Raw genomic sequence first — 21,162 nt, 5'->3', positions numbered from 1 at the left:
GTCTTCTGCATGCATACGTGTACTATTAATGGTTCCTCATCTGTCCTGTCCACTTCTCATCGGCTGTAGTGACATTTGACTGACGACATGCAATAGACGCATGCCAACACTGTCTGCCAATGCACAGTTATGTGGGGAAGCTTTCATTGCCTTGCAGTGCCTCCCTGCTATTGCCCAGAAGGTGGGTGTTTCACGGTATCCATGTTACATGGTGCATCCCATTTGCACATGATGGCTGCAATTGCCCTTACACTGCCGTCATGTTTGGAGATTGACATCACTATGTACGTGTTGATGTTGGAAGTTGAGGGGCTACACATGCACTGTGCTGCACACACACACTCCTGTGCCAAGTTCAGCCCTTCAACATGCCAACTCAATGCTGCTGTGTGATAGTGACCTGCCATGTATGTACCCATGACCCTCCTTTCACTGTATAGAAACGCACTAGCGTAGGTGCCTCCTGTGACACATGTACTCTGCATAGTTGATGGTAGTTGAGTGCTGCATGTGAACATGCATGTTACTGTGTCATGGTGTGTTTGGTTTGATTGCCAGCTGTGGCTATTTGTGAGTTCCCCCATGCTTATGCTACGTGCCATCTCTTTGTTGCCATCTCTCATTTCTGCTTTGGATATGTGCCTGCTAGAGGTTGTGTGTGATGTAGGTGATGTGCAACATGCAATACATGTGTTGCTTTCACATTTTGCACACATCCTTTTCTGCTTTTGGGATACCCTTGCATTGCAATGCCACTGGATGCATGTTGGGGTTTGAGTTGCCTGTGACATGGCTGCTTCATTAGTTGGCTGTCAATGTTGTGATCTGTATGTGTGTGGTATATGCTACTGACATGCGTGTTCATGTTTCTTTTGTTTATGTTGCAAGTGATGACGCACTGGCGGCAGAGGAGGAAGATGTCATCCCAGACACGGTGGTCAGTTCACATCAACAACCAGACACCAGTGGCGGTTGTGGGGTGGCAGCCCACGAGAACCCACTGGTGCTCTAGGCATCGTGTCCAGAGCTGACTCTGAGTCAGGCTCTGATGTATCCTCTGACCACTATGTTGAGCCGGATCTGCATCATGACGTGTCATCGCTGGTAAGTGAACCTGTGTTGGATGTTCTTCTGTCCGCGACACCTGCAGTAGGGGGCCAGGCAGGGTTGGAATGTCCGCCTGTGGTGGTTACGGGTGCAGGGTCACACTCCACACCAGTTGGCCATGTTCCTGGGCCATCAGGTCGGTGGAGGGATGCAGTCCTGCAGCCGCGGGTGGCACCAACCTGAGGGTTGAACACCAATCCCTCCGATCTACTCTGGGTGCGCTCTGGATGAACAAGAGTAGGCGGGCAGAAGACAGGATGGTGCAGCTTGAATGAACCATCTCAGCTGAACTCCATGCAAGCCGGGAGTCGCACCGTTTGTCATGTGAGGCCATGCCGGCAGAACTCTGCCTTACACGTGAGTCCTTGCAGGAGGAAGCACGTGTGACATGTGAGGTAATGCATGCTGACCTACGTGTCATTGCCATGCAGGACCTGGCTTACCAGACCCACATGCTTGCTACCGTTGAGCGGCAAGGCACGCCTCAGCATGGTGAGGCAACTGAGCCACGTCCACCTTCTGATTTCCATCCAGAGGGTGTCGATGACAACCTATCTCCCACACAGGTTGGGCCGTGCAGGCGCTGAGCCCAGTGAGTTTTTTTTTATCTCAACATCTACACATGTGGGTGTTGAGGTCCACTCTGTCCCTCCCTCCTCCCATTTTTTTTTCTGCAAACATTTAGTGCATTTTGTTTCAGCAAAAAATTTTTTCCTGCAATTTTTTGTTTTTTTCTGCAAATATTTGTTTTTCTTTTTTTTCCTGCTAATTTTACATTTTTTATATTTTTTTATTTTTGTTCCTGCAAATAATTATTTTAATCATTTTTATTTTCTGCTAAATTTTTATTAGTTGCATTTTTTTGGTCTATTGTGCATTCATGTGACAGTGTGGTGCTTTGTGGCATTTGAAGGCATCCACTGTGTGTTCCATCTGGGCCCATTTAGGCTTGTCTTGTGTATGTGTTTTGCTTGGGGTCCTGACACATATGCTACTCCTGCTTCCCCTTTCCATGGGTTCACAAGGATGGCTCGGTGTGACAGCATCTCACACAGGGGCACTGGGCTTCCGTCATATCTGTGGCCAGCCTGCAGTCCTACTTGTGTGTACACCCCTAGTGGGTATTCCGGATGGCTTCTCCAGTGCATGTCTGCACTTCACTTTGGTGAGTATTCTGTTGACTGTGCATTTCATCATGTTGCGTATGATTTTTTAATGAATTGACTGTCTATGTTCATGCACTTCCTGCTGTAGGCGGTACCATGCACCCTTTGGCTGTGTAACACACACTGATGGTGGGAGGGGTCTGTGTGCTGACAATGTTGCATTGGGACACTTGTCCTACAGTGATTTTGATATGCCACATGAAGGCTGCACACTGAGTTATCCATGTCACCATGCATTTCAACGACCCCCAATTACTTGCTTGCCCTGCTTTGGCCATCTTGCAGCCCTTCCTGGAGTTTTGTTGTGCCATTTGAAGTATGGCCGAATTGCTTTTGACTTGACTGTCATGTTTGGGGCCTGGACCTGCTCCCCCCTCCCCTTGGTTGCACTTGGCCCTTGTGACAATCCGGAGGATGGAGCCTGCCACCACTTGCAAAGGCCCACAATGGAGGCCCTGTCTAGCCCTGTCCGCCACCCTCTGGGTCCCTTGATTGTCCCCTGTCTCCCCTGCCCCCCACCAGTCTCCCTCTGTCTCCCCCTTCACCATCACACCCCTCCGCTTCTGCACCGTCTTCTTTCTCTCTGCCCCCTGTGTGTGCTTTCTTTCCCCCTCTCCTCTTCGTGCATTTACACCTTGGCCCCCTCCTCCCTTCTCCTCCCTCTCCCTCTCCACAACCCTTTCCCCTCCTCCTTGTCCTCTGTCTGTCTTTTTCCGGCACTACCCCAATTTCCGTCAGGCATGGTGATACGTAGCTGCTTGTTCTTTGCAGAGACTTCCCCCTCTGCCTCCGTCCATCCGCCCTCCACCTTCACCTTTTTGAGTTTTATTTTGGCACTTACTTTTATCATCGGTCCCTTCACCACTGATTACAGGTCATCTGTTCTCCCTTTCCCTTCTGTGTTTCTTCTCCCCCTCCCCAGCACTATCTTGATTCTTCGTCGAACTTCCACGGTTTGTCACTTGTTTTGTTACTCTCCTCACCTCTTCCCTCCTCTTCCCTTACCCCCCTCCTTATGTGACTCCCGCACTGCAACTATTGCCATCAGGCATAGCAATGTTGATGCTAGTTTTGTTTTCCCACACTCCCTCCCTAGACTCTCCCTTATTGTTCCAGGCACTTGTACTATGTACTTTGATTTGATAGTCCATTTTCACATTCTGGACTGTTTGAAGGACTTGTAGGAATGTGCTGTTATTCTCCCTTGTTCCCTCCCTCCTTGAGGAGTTTAGATGAACTTTGTGTGTAGGCCCTATAAGGATTTTCATTGCTCACTGTCTGCCATTGTCGATGTGGGGTACTCTGTACATGATATGTTCTGCTGGTCAATGACTGATCCTATGTTGGGTTTTATTTTGAGGTGTCAGGGGATGGGTGTGGTTTAACACACAGGGGAGTCCTTGAGTGCAATGTTCACATGTGCTGTGTACAGGACACTGAGGCTCACTTCATTTCACATGCATGTATTCGATGCATGTCCCTACTGACACAAACACTTAGGCAACACCCCCCCACACCAACTACATCGACACCATGAATACATGTGCACCCAGATTGCCTTCTCAGGCATGCTGTGTCCCAACAATCCATGTTCACTTCCGATTCATTAATCGTGTAAATGCATGACAGGGTACTATTTGGTTGATTGCACTTTTTTTCATGATGCTCAAGGGGTTTCCCCAACGCAATACACACTCACTGTGTTGTCCGGTGAGCAGTGTGTTGCAGGGGACACACACACAGCACACAGTGTTTTAAATGGCAATTTTCTATTGTCCAATGTGCATGGCAACAGCTATTGTGACTTTTGTTGCTTGTACCACTTGTGACATGCATTTGTGCCACCATTTTCAGGGTGTGAGGTTTTGGTCAGTCATTTCTTCTGATTCTATGTCAGGTGTAATTGTCTGGTGCCTATTTACATTCCTCACGTGGCGCTTCATGACTATTGTGTCATGTGTTGTGCATATGGTTTGAGGTTTTGCCATTGCATAACATGGTATGGTGTGGCAGACGGGTGTCATGGGGGTTAGCAGGGTTTGGGTGGCATACTAGTACTTTCATGCCCTGTTTTGCAGGGGGGGGGGATAAGCACCTTGCATGTGTTCCTTTCGGTCACATGGGATTGGTTGTCTTTAAGTAGCTAGGGATGCAACCAATGTGGCACTTCTGTGGACACATTCTCAGGATGGTAAGGTTGTGACAGTTAACTGTCCCTTTCTCATCATCGATTGTCACCTGGTATGTGCCAGGCCTGTGTGCACTCCACAGGGTTGGAGTTTAGGTGAAAAATGTGGCCACAAGCTGGGTACGGGCTGCCTCGCCACATGCTCTTTCCCCTCCCATGCGCAGCGGCCGTGCATGTGGTTGGGGATGTGGGGGCACCACCATATCCACCGGTACGCCATGCCGTGTTGCAACGTTATGCAGGACACATGCTGCCACAATGATCCTGCACACTACTGGGGGTGCATACAGTAGCTGTCCGCCAGAGCGGTCAAGGGAGCGGAAGCGTGACTTGAGCACTCCGAATGTGCGCTCCACTATGGCCCTGGTTGCAATATGGGCTGCGTTGTATCTTACCTGGGGTGGTGTGGTGGGGTTCCGTATTGGCGTCATCATGTAGGTGCTCAGAGGGTAGGCACTGTCCCCTGAAAAGGTGATAATGGTTGTCATTAGTTGGGCTTGTGTATTTGTCTGTGTGTGACATGCATGCATGTGCACAGGCATTTGTTCTCACCTACAAGCCATGTGTCGCCATGCTTCCCAGCTTCCAGGGCCCGGTTCAGGGCGGATATTCTGAATATTAAACTGTCATGGGTGAACCCATAATAGTTTGCGTAGACAGATGTGATGATTCCCTTGGCATTGCATACAACCTGCATGTTGATGGAATGCCAGTGCTTGCGGTTGCGGTAGATGTTTTCAGTGGCCCTAGATGGACATAGGGCCACATGGGTGCAATCTATGGTACCGAGCACTTTGGAGAATTGTGCCACCCTGTAGAAGTCCAGGACCACAGCCTGCCTTTCTGCGGGTGTTCTGGGCATGTATATGTGCCTGCGGACTGAGGGGCCCACAGTGATGATTGCCAACACCTGGTGTAGGCAACGTGACTGTGTGGGCTGTGAGATGCCCCCCACTATGACAGTTGTCCGCCGAACTGACCCAGTGGCCAAAAAATGCAGTACATTGAGCACCTTCTCCAGGGGCCTCAATGCTTGGGAGCACAGGGTGGGTGATGTGAGTTCATCCTCCCACTCCCTGACCAGCTCTAGGATGATATGAGGTGGAAACCTATACCTGTTAACACATCATGAGCAGAATCAGTTTTATTTAAACAAATTATACCTACTGCTTTAGACCTTAGCACTACTTCCATGTTCCTATAAAGAGAATCGCCCTGTCCCTTGAATTGGCTATCCCTAGTTGGGCGCTGGTGCATCGCCTATCTAGGTGAGGGGACAGCAGAGAGCTCACCCTATCCTAACTCACTACTTTCCTGGTGTTCTAAAATGGTGCACACCATGTGGGAGTCAACAAACCTCTTTAATTGTGTTGCTGCCACTTAGTGTGGCTTATCATAAAATCACATATGCGGTCCAGTACCCAAAAGAGCCAGTGGTCTTGTTTCTGCTATGTTTCTTAAAGAAAGGATGTCCTATAACCAAGCTCATTTGACTATTGCTATGAGACAGGTGGATCAGGTCATCACCCTGAGCCAATCTATGTCAACCGGTTACAGCGGGGAAAAGCAATTTGCTGCTTTCTTCAGGACTATAGATGGTGCCTAATGGGGCACTCTATGTAAACATAAAAAGGACAGTCACATCATTAAACTGTCTTCCAATTTCTTTGTCTGGAGAGGTGCCATTATGACCGAGTACCTGAGGTCACAAATAGCCCTGAATGGTCTGATGATAAGAATTGGGCCCCGTATCTTTCTGGACCAGATCCAATTTAGGAAAGATTGGAGCTTTATAGCAAACAAATGTAACAGAGACTGGTTAATTCTCATAATAAATATGGCCAAAACGGTGTCGGAATTTATTTTTTCATGAAATCAAGTGCAAAACAGGACTCGCTGGCTGCAAAAACGATTGTTGGGAACTACCTGAAGAGCATGGAAGCGTTGGATGCTAGAATAAAGGAATTCAAAGAATTTAATTTGAATATGAAAATCATCAAATTAAAGAAGGATATTGCAACATTCACCCATGAGAAAAAATATCCCTACATCACGGACGAGTATTATGAGGAAATGGATAAGAACAATAACCAGAATCAAACCAGTGGACAACCTAGGGGACGACCATACCAACGGAACAACAGACCACAACCAAACAACTGGAATTTTTCCAGTGGGAGTTCAGATGAGGAAACCACAAGACCAGCAAGAACCCTGAGATTCGAAGATCAGGAACAGAACCGGTGTGGAAATGCCCAGGGTTTTCAACAGCCCAGAGGCCGTGGGAGACCAAAAGGATGGTGGCAAGATCAGTCACCTCGTGTCACCCGCAACAGAGGGAGAGGGTGCTACGAACAAAACGCCCCAAGACCATAAACTGGAAACAACGTGGAACAAATCACAATGAACCCATGGCCCAATCTCTAGTGGTGAATCTATCCAATATAATACTAAATCAAGAACAACTGGGGGTATTACAAAAGGGACTGTCTTTTGTTCCAACAAGTAAACACAATCCCTTCGAAGTGCGGATAGAAGTGACACAACTGATGAGGAAGATTCACCTTAAACAATTTTTCGTGAACAACACACCCCAAGCAAGTCAAGGAGCCATCAATCTGCACAACAAGTCTCAATTCTATCCCCCTCCCCATTCTGTCACCCCAGAATCAATAACCTTTGAGAAAGCCCTATTGCAAAGAATTGAGGCTATTGAGGCAGAAGAGACTCAACCATTCTTCAACCTCATAAAAACGGAGAGCCAAGCACTTAAAGAACTACAAAATAGCGATCTCACCGTAATTAAGCCCGCAGATAAAGGGGAGCAATCGTGCTTATGGATAAAAAGGATTATCAAGTTATGATTGACACTCTGGTGAATGACAGGGCAACCTACAGAAGGCTAGGAAGATATCCAACAGAAACCTTGATTAAGTTGATTGTTCCCATTATTGAAGAAGAACTTTCGGAAGGATGTATCAGCCAGAAAGAGGCAGAGTTCCTTTGCCCTAAATATCCAAAATGTCCAGCCTTTTACGCGCTATCAAAATTACATAAGGGTATCATTCCAACCCCAGGGCGCCCAATTGTGTCAGGTATAGGCTCTATACTCGAACCTCTACCCCAGTTTACAGATTTATTTCTGAAGGATGAAGTGACCTATATGAAATCGTACACGAAAAACACCACTGCTGTACTCACATACCTGGAAAATCTGGTATTACCCAATGACAACATATATATTGTGACAATGGACATAGAGTCATTATACTCTAAAATACCACAAGGGGAAACACTCAAAATCATACAAAAAACATTACGTGCCAAGAGACCTGAGACAGAAATACCAATCTGCTTCATTATGCAACTGGAGGAAAAAGCTCTAACTTAGAACTAGTTCATGATAGACGACAGATTCTTTGAACAAATCTCGGGGACAGCCATGGGGCAACATTTTGCCCCTCTATAGGAAACCTATATGTAACGGATTTTGAAGAGCGCACTATTTACCACCAATCTAATCCATTCACAAGTAACATCTTGAGCTGGTAATGTTACATTGATGATGTTTTGATGCTATTTGAGGGAACGAGGACACACTACAAGAATTCAGAGAATGGTTGAACACACAGAACCCTTTTCTGAAATTTTCATTTGAATTCAGTAAAGAAACAGCAACCTTTCTAGACTTAAAACTCCTGAGAAAGGGAGCTAGAATTGAAACAACAGTCTACCAAAAACAACAGATCACAACTCATTACTAGAGTTTAATAGCTTTCACCAGAGATCCCTCAAAGAAAATGTACCCTTCGGACAGTTCCTCCGATTTAGGCGAAACTGCTTTACGAGAATCGAAAATGATACCCAAGCGGACAACCTGGTGAGGAAACTACGGGAAAGACATTATCTGCAAGAATTATAAGGCATGCCAAGAAAAGGGCATGTAACATCCCGAGAGAGGCAATACTGGAACAACATCCAAAGAGAAAAAGAGATGACAACCAGATCACAGCGGTCTTTAGTCATTCACCTATAGTGAACCACATCAAAAAGGAGGTCAGAAAACTATGGCCCATCCTAAATGTAGGTGAGGGGACTTTGAACACCCCCATATTTGCAATCAAGAGAAGGCGGAACATAAGAGATATTCTACTATACACTTACAAACAAGATAAAGATGCACATGAAAACCAACCAACAGTGTGGAATCTAGCAAAAGCCACAGGGCACACACCTTGTGGCTCCTGTGCAGCTTGCCCATTCACCAAACCGTCAAGTTCAATTGAAATTGGTTGGACTACACTGTGGGAACAAAGGATGTTGACAAATTGTAACACCACGAATGTGGTCTATCTGATAAAGTGCCCCTGTGATAAGATCTATATCAGGATGACAACTAGAGCAATAAAAACAATGATCGGGGAACATCGATCCAATATCAGAATGAAGCGAACCACTGCCCCACTAGTGGAACATTACTTACAGCAAAAACACTCTGAGAATGAGATGAGTTGGACTGTTTTAGAGAAGGTGAAAGTACCAAAAAGAGGTGGGAATCTAGCTGCAATGTTGTTGAAACAGGAACAACTATGGATATTCAGATTAAAGAGCCATATTATCGGCCTCAATGAAGGGATATGCTGGCAAACTCTAGCAGTCCAACAGTAAGTGAATACAAATAAAGCAGACCCCAAATGATGAATGAGATAATTTAGTTCATCATAAAACATGGAAATCATGTGAGTCCGACTCGCACCATCTATAGAAGATCAACAAACAAAGGGAGAATGCCCCAGACAACTAGGACAGTGCTGCAGAACATCAACATAAATATCTATGAAGATACTTGTTAGGAAGCGAAGCACCGCGGGACAATAAAGTTATGTAGCAATATATCTAAATACACAACAACGTAACAAAATCTTATCGCAAAGACCGTATACCCCATCATTAGGCAGAGAACAAACACAATTCATCAGTAAAACGTGCGTTAGTATTAACATGAATAATAAGACATCACCAACACTAAAAAGGGACTAAGCACGCACTGTGAGAAACAGGCGGATATAAAAGGAAAGACTTCTCAAGATGGTGCATGATATTGAACACACAGAAGTCAGGAGACGGACCCTCGCGGCACGCCAGCAACAGTGCAGGTAAGCGGAAATAGTGAAATCGCGATGCGCAACTGCACTGCTCAGTACTAGAGTACTTATAAGAGTCGGGCTAGACTAACTTGAATATCACGAACGATTAGACGGCAAGCACTGATCCTTCTCACAGAGCACCAAAACAAGTGGAGTATTCTGTACAGCGTTGGAAATGCCGCACGCAGAGCCAAGCAGAGCACAATTTAGTCACACGCTCGATCAAGAGTGTTATGGAAAGGGCTGATAAGAGTAACATGCATGACAGCAAAAATTATCTGGAACAGGAAACAGGAATGGCGGCCCCTAGTATCAGTGAATATATGCCGCTGCCAATATTCACGATAGTGATGTGTGCCATGGATAGTTGAAGCCAACATTGACACACTCGCTTTTTCCATTCTTTAGGCACAGCATTTTCCACGGAATATTTTTGGGAAACACACTCAGGAATTCGGGAACACGATGAGAAAACAAGATATGCGAGTGAACCTCCAGCGTTGAGATAACCAATCAATTAAAAAGGGTAAGTGCTGTACAACTTACACTACAGGTACCCTAAACACAGTGATATGAGAATATATGATGTAGGACAAAATCTGACCCTAAATCACTTGTTCAACAGATACTCAAGACTACCTCCGGAAAGAGTAGAGATACCGGACCATTGCCCTACAGCAATAGGCAACGGAATTCGGTAAGATTGACCAGAAAGAAGATCATACAGATAATAGTAGTCATATGCCTTTGAGGTTCCTGATATTTGTATTTTCCCTTGTAGGGAGTGGATGTACTGATGAGAAGTCCCATCATTGTGGAAGATGCCCTCTCCAGACAAAGAAATTGGAAGACAGTTGAATGATGTGACTGTCCTTTTTATGTTTATATAGAGAGCCCCATTAGGCACCATCTATAGTCCTGAAGAAAGCTGCAAATTGCTTTTCCCCGCTGAAACCGGTTGACATAGATTGGCTCAGGATGATAACCTGATCCACCTGTCTCATAGCAATAGTCAAATGAGCTTGGTTATAGGACATCCTTTCTTCTAGAAACATAGCAGAAACAAGACCACTGGCTCTTTTGGGTACTGGACCACATATGTGATTTTATGATAAGTCACACTAAGTGGCAGCAACACAATTAAAGAGGATTGTTGACACCCACACGGTGTGCACCATTTTAGAACACCAGGAAAGTAGTGAGTTAGGATAGGGCGAGCTCTCTGCTGTACCTTCACCTAGATAGGCGACGCACCAGTGCCCAACTAGGGATAGCCAATTCAAAGGACAGTGAGATTCTCTTTATAGGGACATGTAAGTAGTGCTAAGGACTAAAGCAGTAGGTATAATTTGTTTAAATAAAGCTGATTCTGCTCATGATGTGTTAACAGTTATAGGGGAGGAGACAGAATCCAGAAATCCATACAACTCCAATTGTATTGGAAACCTATACCTTCCATAGACCTGGTCATCAGGCATCCCAAAAAGGCTGGACCTGGCCAAAAAAATGCAGGGCCTGGCTATTCTCCTCCTCCTGCGGTGTCCCACAATCACTGCTGCGAGGAATGGGACATTCATCGTAGCTGTATATGCTTGTTTGTTGTTTGCGCGCATTTTTATGCTGCGCAGGGGCGCTTCTGCCTGCTTTCGTGTGGCAGACGTATTTGTGCGTGTGTGTGTGTTTTTATGTGCGCGTGTTTTCCCTATTCGATTCCATGAATACGTGTTTTTCACTAGCGTGTGGGCGTTGCATGTGTTTCCCAGCAGTACTTCCCATGTTACGCCTACATTTTCACGTGTTGTTCCCCATTCCCTGTGTTCCTCCCCTTTTTAGGTATGTGCGCGAGAAGTTGTGCGCTTTCCCTGTTCCTGTCGCGCACGCATTTGGAAAGTCGCAGTGACGTGTAAGGTAAGTGTGATTTGGCGCACATCCCGGGAAAAACACGCGCAGGGCCTGCCATGAATCGCCAGCTTGCGCCACAAATTTCGGCGCACATTTGTTCCATGAATTACCCCCATAATGTGCTGTGTCACATAAAGGGCTTATGGACTGTCGTGTTATGTTATACTATCATAAGGAATATGGTGTTGTGAAATAACAGTGTGCTCAATATAATATTGATAGATAGATATACTGGGCAATATAATAATGTCACTCACAGTACATTGCCTGGGATTGCTCCTCCTCATAGTTTTGTGCCATGGAATGTGGTCCAAATATATTGTTCAGTAGAGTATAGTAGACATCCTAGCTCTACTAAAATAAAGTTGAAATACAGTACTTGCAAATAAAATAGAAATAGACTACTATAGAAGTTAATGTGGTCCTCATAATAGCTAGCTCACTCCATGCTCTGCTCTCATGCTACACACGTAAACGCTGATGTCACACTTGAGTGTTACCTGCGTCAATAACCAAAGTCACTAGGAACTCTATTCTTGGTAATACCGAGACCCACACAGAGCACTTCTCCTGTTATCACCCAGGCCAAACAGGGCTCTGCACGCGACAACACACGGATTCATTAGCTCAGAGTTATGTTTATGATACATCCCAAATTCACTCACAGCTCTTCTTTTTGTAATACAAAAGTACAAAGTGCCAATCCTAATAACACCTATATCCCACACCTCTCTGCCCTTGATAACAAGGTAAACTATCAAATATGTGTAATAGGCTCATCTAAAGGGAGATTCAGCTCTGTGAGGCTAGCAATACAAAAGAGCCTGTGAGCTGGAGTTCAAAGTTGAAAGTTCGTAGTAGATCTGTTTAAAGAATGAGCACTCGGCAGTGAATTACTGGACCATCAGGATCACGGGCATTACATTCTGGTACGTCCTCAAATGCTGAACATCTGATTGGCCAATCCGATTCTCCCCCTCTCCGATCCAGCCTCTGCACCTTGCCCCCTTCAATAGGGTACCTCCTCGTTCCTGCCTGCCCAAGGCAAAGTACATCACTTGCCAGCCTCTTAGCCACCACCGCCTCTCCTGCTTACTCGCTGCATGCTAAAGGAATTTAAGACAGCCCCCTTGGATCACCCCTCTTCCATTTCGATAAAAAACATATTTGTTTTAGTTTTTTAGTTTTTTGAAACACATGGATCTCATTCTATATGTGCCCTGTTATTATTTTTTACATAAAAAGAAAGGACCCTTGGCACCCTAGACATTGCGTCATGGTGCTAACATTCATAATGTAGAGTGTGGGCAGCCAAATTAAATGATAAAGACCTACCCACTGGTAAAAGCACTGACTTTGCTCGAGTCCACTAACTTGCATAGTAGCTGTTAACACTTATTACAGCCCATTAAACTTGTCATTAAATCTTAAATAAACACAGAGAGAAAATGAGTAGTTTGGTGTCGGTATGCGAGTTGTTTGTATGGGTCCAACATGCAGTGCAGTCCAAGCAGCAACAGCACATGGCACAAAGAAGCTTGGGGCAGACAGACTATGTGCAGGCTGGTGCAGCTCATAAACTGTTCAACGCTGGAATCAGGGCATAGAGTTGTTCCTTGACTTCTGGGTTGCTGAGAGGCCCAATCAAGGGGCAATTTAGGGCCCAGATGACTCCTTCCGTTCAGCAATCCCAGTCCAAGGAGATTGGCTGGTACCTACCTCCAGTGCAGCCAGTGGAGAGGCAATCATCCAGCTGCATTCACCCCCCCTCTGTAACCTGTGGATGGTTAGGGGACAGAGAACGTATTTGCCTTGGTTACATTCTTTCTTCACCTGTGTCGCATGAATTTGGGATGGATGCACTCCCAACAGAGGTTCAATGGTGTAGCCTTCTTTTTTCTTGATGCTCAAAGATGAATCAAAGAAGGAGGGTTGTCCTCTCCTTTTAAAGGCAAACTGCCACAGGGGATTGGACTAAAGCAAGCCCGTGATGAGGAGCCAAATCCCTGTTTTTGTAATAAGTGCTCTTTGCCTTTGTCACATCACATCTAGATTACCCTATGTTACCAACTCCGATACTGCATTTTCTTTTGGTTTCTTTGAGGCGCATCTGCGATGAGACTGGCCTACAAACTGGCCTACAGCTCTGCACCTGTGCCAAGTGAGGTTGATGAGCTGTGGAATGTGTGATGTCTCAGACTGCCAGGCCAGTTCATGAGCCCCTCCTGAGAAGTACACAGCTGATGACACTGCTGGATCAAATCCCCAAGGCCAAAAGCTGATTTCGCAACTGCAGCCCTTCCGGCTATTCTCCGAAATGGACCTGTTTGCTATTACACATGCTTTATACATGCTGTTTTATGGGTGGAGAATGGATTTAGCCCCTCCGTATGTATATAAGGATGAGTGAGGACAGGGTAGTAGAGCAGTAAAAAGCCTCCCATGCACTGGTGTATTTTGCATTAAAGCCTGTTTCTTTCTACTTCTGGTCCCCTGTGTATTATTTGTGTCTGAGAGCCTGAAGTGTCTTGGGTGAGCAGGAAGAGCCTGTACCATATTGGCTCTGATACTCGGGAATTCCCCTTCCTGACATGCATGACTGGGGTATAAAACAGTACAACAGGTAAGTGAAAAAAGTGTTTTTCACTGCACCTGTTGAGCACTTTACTAGATGACTCTGGAGTCTTCAGGGACTCTAGGAATAATACAGAGACAGTGCCTTAGAGTGCTGAAGTGCTACAGTACAGGTTTGAAAGGGCAACTACAGGACAGCAATCAGGTCAGAGCATTCTTAGACACCACTCATACAGTTAGAGCACCAGTTGTGGAGAGACAGTGTATAGTCAATGCTGTAGAGGGCACATAGTAGGAGATGTGAGGTCGGAAGACTCAGTTAACCTACAGTATGGCCGATATCAGTTACAATATGGCAGATGCAGGTCCACTGACCAGGCGGGAGGAGGGGGCTGACCTGTCATATAAATCAGGGTTGAGGGCAGTGCTGGAGAGGTTAAGGAGCAGGGTGGGCAATTGTGATGTAGTTCCTCAGTCACTACCAAAGAGTAAGGAGGTGTGGGTTGCCCAGGAACAGCAGTTACAAGGGGTACCGTAGGGAAGGGACAGAGGAGATTGTGGTGAACTACAAGTCAGAGCCCCAAGATATCACGAAGGTGATGATGATAGGGAGGGATCAGAGCCTCTCAGATTTTGCAGACATGCCAACACAAAATTTCATGTGGTCCACAATATGGCGGTTGCTGCTAGACGACATAATGAGGGTGGTGGAATGGAAGGTGGATGTGGAGGAAAAGGTCTGCCATGGGTGGCCATACATTCTGAATGCTGCTGATGATGCGTGGCTGGCAGTAAGAAAAGCATTGCTGGTGTGGGAGTGCAAGGAGTGGGGGTAGGGAGAACACACAGGGGAAGGAATGTGAGGTGTTAGCACTAGTGCATGTGCGCATCGTGGTGGGTGTCGCAGAACACTGTGGGGTGGCTCTACTTTGAGGGGTCAGAAATGTGAGGCGGACAACTTTGTGAAGGATTTTCAACAAATTCCATTTTATTAAATTAGAAGTTTGGCTTCACGCTTCACTATCCCTACCCTGACAAAGATTTCTGTGCTTAAAATAAACTAATGGAAACCCTCTAACAACTGATCTCTGTCCCTCACACTTACACAAACAATAAATATGTGAGATAATGCATCGCAGTTCAAAGGAATCACAATTAGTATAACAATTGAGTTTGTAATGTAACAACAGTCTCTCCTTATAACCTGAGTGAAGGCTCCTCCTCCAGATTTAAGCAGGATTTTCTCCACAGTTCTAAAAAGAAAAAAGGAAATCCTAATTTGCCACAAAGTTCCAACACAGTTCCTTGCAACTTCATCTTGTGAACAAAAAGTCCCAATGCTGCATTGATTCAACAAAGAAAATAGAAGGTTCTTTCTCTTCCTCGAACAAGTATAAGATTTATCCTCTTCAAGTAAAGAATATTTTCTCTGTTCATCAATAGCAACAATAATTGTCTTGGTCAGGATGATTTGCCACAACTGAAGAGTTCAAAAGAAATATAACTCCTTTACAGCAGCTTTACACCGTTCTTTCTTCAGCACCACAAACAACAAAAATTGTCTTTGTCAGGATCACTTTATAGACTTTCGTCAACTTCAACCTGGTTTGCATCCATGCCAGGACTACTACGTCAATTCACACCTGGTTTAGTCCAATGCCAGGCCTATTCCTCCAAAGGTTTGCCATCCAGGTATACTCCCCTGCCCAAACAGCATTTCACAACAACTGCTTTTGTGGTTAAGATCAACTGACAAGATGTTCACAACAGCTTCACAATATTCATCATTTTGCTGCTTCAAACCTTTAACAATTCTTCAGGGGAAAAAAAGATTCACATTGGTGCTTTGTAATACTTCTCCACAAATAATGATCCTTTCCTTCTGAATAATCTTTTCCAGAAGGGCAGCATTTTTGACACTTTTGTTTCCCCACTGCACAAGTAACCAAATACTAACAAGGGTAGGTTATTTTCCTGCTATTCCCTTGTCTTTGACAATGTGGGTTTATATCAGCTTTTGCTATATGCTTTACAAAGTATGGGCAACAAGTTTCACAATTTATGGGCCTTTCTTTCATTAGCCCCCCTGTGCCTTTGGCAGTATCTGTTGGATTTTAATTGCCTTGATTTTAGTCTCTCTGGGCTGGGACAATCATTGTATGTATTAGTTCTTGATAATATCGCCTCATCATGTTGCTGCGTACTCCACAAACTCACATGCTTAAAGTTACAGTCTTTTGGTTTTGTCAAATATTGTTACTCACCAGACGGGAGTATGCCAAACCGGAGACCAGGACTGCACAGAACTAGGTAGTTGATTGAAGAGCCCGTTTTAGAGCCTCCAACCGAGCCTCCTCTCTGTGAGGGAACAAGTTCTTTTCAACGATGTGACTCTTTGCTGGGTAGAACCAGACAAAGAGACTGATCGCTTAAAAGAGCGGGGAGAACTCACCGCCACAGCACCAGATGTAAGAGAAGGACAAGAGGTAAGAAACTGGGAATAACAGATATGCCCCCTTTACCCGAATACCCTTTCCTAGAAATACCTGAGCAGCGCCCTCCCCTTGTATAGTGGCAAATGCTGGAACACAACCTAAAAAGGAAGGAGGGAATTATAAGCTACTCTGACTATGGATGTCTAATAGAAAGGGTCACAGATGATCATAAAAGGTCCTTACCAACAGTGGACAGTTGCATCTGTAATATACAAAGAAGGAAAGACAATGAAAGTGCAAAACAATAAACAGGTAGGTTATTAAGGAAGCTATACCTGGGCGGAACGAGGGGCGCACTAGTTCAGAGGTGGTGCACTACCAGCAAAGCATCCCTGCGTGCACAAAAGGAGAGGAAGCAGAAGTCCAATCAGGATGGAAAAAGTCTCAAGGCAGCAGTTGGTCATTATCAGCAAATGTGTAACTTGCCAACAAGTCAGCAAGTCTTTGTTAACAGTAAATGGGTAACGTGGCAGCAAATGGTAAACTGGGCACAACAGATTGTACTGGGTGTTGATAATTCAGAGCAATATGGGACTTACCAGTGCAGAAGTAACAAGCAGTGGGTAATTCAGGGAAGGAGTTTGATGGAAACAAAAGGCACCAAAGGACCCACGCACTGACAACAGCAGAAGAAAACAGAGGAGTCCGTGATGCTGTTCCAGTGTGCAGGCAGATTTGTGCAGATAGCAGGTGATTCAATCCGTGAAAAGTATGCAGGACCTGGTACACAAAACAGCCAGCAGAATTCCAAATCGACGAGCAAAGCAGTCCGGGAGGGAATCGTGGTCAGAAATATGAACGGAGGTAAAGAGTTTTTAAGGGAGCAAGAAAAACGGAATCCAATAATGCAAGCAAGGTCTGGTACACGGAGTAAACAAGTCTGGAAAGCAGAAGACGAAACTTCGTAATACCGGCTGCAACTTCAATCAGAAGCAGCGTTCTGCCCAGCTCTGAGGTTTAAATTGAGGAGGAGGCAGAACCAGACGAAAATGAGGCTCATGAGTCATTGCCTCTGAACGGACTTCGGGAGGCAGGAATTATGGAAATCGTGGTCCGCAATTGTTGCTGGGTGAGCTGCAGCAACTATTCTCCATGGCAGCTGCCAATGTGAATAGAATGGGGCTGCTCAACGGCGCACACCCCTGTGAAGGGCAACAACCTTCCTGTAAGCCCGTCAAGACAGGCGCCGAGGTGTTTCAAATATGCCTTTTGCTGCTTTTTAATAGTTCGGTATTCAAAATCACTTTCATGACCACTTTCACTGATATTTCCGCTGATTACTTTAAAAAAAATGTTTATTGTGTTTAGTTGTGATACAACTTTTCACATAATAATAAATCACAGTTATACATTATACTAAAAAATAAAAAGAGAAGAGGAAAAATGTGCGAATGCAAACTTTAGATAGTGACATGAATAATGCATGAATAATACATTTCCCATTAACGATTCCTCATAAACTAATAAAGATAAAAGTAGAAAAATACAAGTTATGAAAAAAGCCCTCAGTAAAACATGTCTTTCATTACAATCTTCCTTATAAAGTAATAAAACCCAATTCATTTAATAATCTTAAAACCTCCAAAGAAATATAAGTTTCATATCCAGCCGATAATCTATACCAAAAATCATCTTGAAGTAACCATTCTTCATTGTCCACAAAACATTTAAAATGTTTTACTCTGGTTTGCCATATTGCCCGACATTCAAGTCCTTTAAACTCTGGCTTTTCAACTCGCCAGAGAAATTACAATAATCATCTGTATATAATTCTTTGTGCTTGACCCTTAATATTCCTCTGGTAGGTATCAGATTGAGGCAAAATTTCCAAAACTCAGCTCTCCATCTTGAGTTAGGAAAACATCAAAGATACGAAGGAAGCTAGCCTCTGGGTTTATCTAACTGAGCAAAGGATTTTGATAGCTTCAAATGACACATCTGTGTGTATCCAGTTTGTTCTTATTAGTGGCACTTTTACACCAATAGAGTTACATACAAGGTCTACTTCAGAACGATGGCACTTCACCAAGATATTCCTAGCCTCAGCTTTCAAGTTAATCAGGGTCTCGCTAGGGCATTGCTCCAAAAGAAGGCCAATGCCTTCATACAGAGTGCCACTTTGGCGAACCAATATTAATCTATAAAGAGATATTGGGCCTCATTACGACCCAGGCGGTAAGTTACCGCCTGGGCCGTGACTTTACCACCATGGCGTAAACTACGTTTACGCCATGGTGGTTGGCGGATTTACCGCCCCATTCCAACCTTGGCGGGGCGGTAAATCCCCATTTTCCCATTTTCCTTTCCCCATTTTGCCCCATAGGGCATAATGGGAGTGGGGAAGGCGTTAATTACGCCACCGTAAATTACGGTGGCGTAATTAACATCAAGGTCCCTTAGCGCCATGGATTTTAACACCTGCGGTGTTAAAACCTCCATGGCGCTAAGGGACCTCGGAATCAGGCGGTAAGGGTCGGCGCTGTTTACGCCGCCGTAAAACCCTTACCGCCTGAGTCGTAATGAGGCCCATTATCTTGCAGTCGAGATAGGCCCACAGAGACTGTACCCCAGGCTGATATGGACTGGCCATAGGTAGAGATTGCAGGAAGTTCAAAACTTTCCTCTTTAACTTTCCTTAAATTTTTGTCCAATCTGCCACTTCAGATGAGGTCCTCACATTCCATTCCATACATAATAGCTGGGTTCACCTTGCCCTTATAATAATTTATTAGAGGATTCACTGTAAACCTACAGTATGTGATAACATTTCTTTTCATTTGACAGCTAATTTGAATGAGTGTGTCCTCAATATCAGGTTCTACAGACTTGATGGAGGGGTCAAACCTCCATCTGAATCCCAAATACAAGATTTCAACAGTTATAGTGATAGTATCACTTCCCAGACACCATTTAAAACTCTGAACTCTCTTCTTAGGCCCTCAAAATCATGATATTTGACTTGGCTGGATTGATTTGCAAATCATTCATGAATGCATAGTCCCCAAAAGCACCCAAAAGACGTGGGTGGCCTATAACAGTGTAATCCATTAAAACTATGTCATCTGCATAGGCAATCCAATTAATTGAGCGAGATGCCAATTTCAGATTAGCTAAGGGTGAGGGTCTAAAAACTAAGCCAGATCTGCCAGATACAGATTAAAGAGGCAGGGAGCAAGTATGCATCCCTGCCTCACTCCTCCCTCTGTAGGAATTGAAGATGAAAGATGTCCTTGGCCGCCTAGTATCACTTTTATGCATGATTTCTCATGCAAATGTACTATAATTGAAAGGAGATTAGAAGGAACACCCATAACTTCAGCTTGTGCCATAAACGCTCTCTGTTAATTGTGTCAAAAACCTTGAATAGGTCAATTCAAGTCCCATATAAAATCGGGGCACCCTTTAGCCAAGACTTCCCACAGGAAATGTTAATGACAATGTGTTGCTTTTACAGGATACCAGAGCTTTCTGCCCAATCCTGCAATTCACGCAGAACAACCCCAGCAAAAAATGTTCTATCTGCATCAAGAAGGGCGATCGGGCGATACATTGCAGGGTCAGCCTGATCGCCCTTCTTATAAATGGGGATTATCACTGCCAATCTCTAAGTGTCTGGAATTTTTTTAGTTTCCGTTATTCTCTCAAATAGAACCAGCAGAACTTTAGACCATGTCTCAATGTCAGATTTAAATATAAGGTTAGATAGCCCATTAGAACTTGCTGCTCTCGAAGAAGATGATCTTGTTATTAATTTTGCAATGAGTTCTTGTGACAAGCCCAGACCCCATTGGCATTCCGACATTGAATTTTTAGCCACCAATCAAGTTTTTTATATACATTCAAAAAATGTGAGTGCCAGAGAGTCCCTATGTGCTGATTATTTGATGAACGCATGCCTTGAACCACAAGTGGGTGCGTAGCACTCCAGGGTCACTACCAGTTTGTGAACTCACTGGGTAAGACATGCGCATCCGATCCCGTCGCTGCTCTCATGACTTCTGCTTCTACAGATTATTGTGCCATGGCAAACTGCTTCTGCTGGTCCGCCCTCACCCACGGCACCTGAAACCGGAGCTCCTTCTGCTCCAGAGGCCCTCTGGTACACGCCAGCCACCAGAGACAGCTTCCTGGGAAGGAGAGCTTCCTTCACTTTTGCTTCCCGCTGTGCAGCCTCTGCAGAATAGGTCCTCAGAGGGCAAGCTTCCCTCTTGCACGCTTCGCACTGCACAACCTCTGCACTTCAGGCTTCTGGAAGCACAGATAATCTCAAGACCAGCAGCTGGTTTCTGCCTAACAGTGGTCCTGGCATCTTCTCCATCCTCCAGCTTCTGTGTCTGCTGCCTGCACGAATCAACAGCTCCCTGCTCACTCTGTTTCCTTCTCATTGCCTGCAACTTGGGGGCATTTTAAGTCTCTCAGTCTCCCTCAGGTGTGGGTCATGTCTAATAATGATCTGACCACTCCTGCAGCATTATACCTGTGTATCCCTCTTCTTCGTACAAGTACTTAGGGAATTATGGGACTTGGAGTCCCTAGTGCAAACATTGGTTTTTCTTACTTCTTCTGGTTTACAATAAGCAATC

This window comes from Ambystoma mexicanum, chromosome 2p (genome assembly GCF_040938575.1).
Source record: "Ambystoma mexicanum isolate Mex_15411 chromosome 2p, UKY_AmexF1_1, whole genome shotgun sequence".
NCBI lineage: Eukaryota > Metazoa > Chordata > Amphibia > Caudata > Ambystomatidae > Ambystoma > Ambystoma mexicanum.
Note: the sequence above shows the minus strand (reverse complement) of the source record.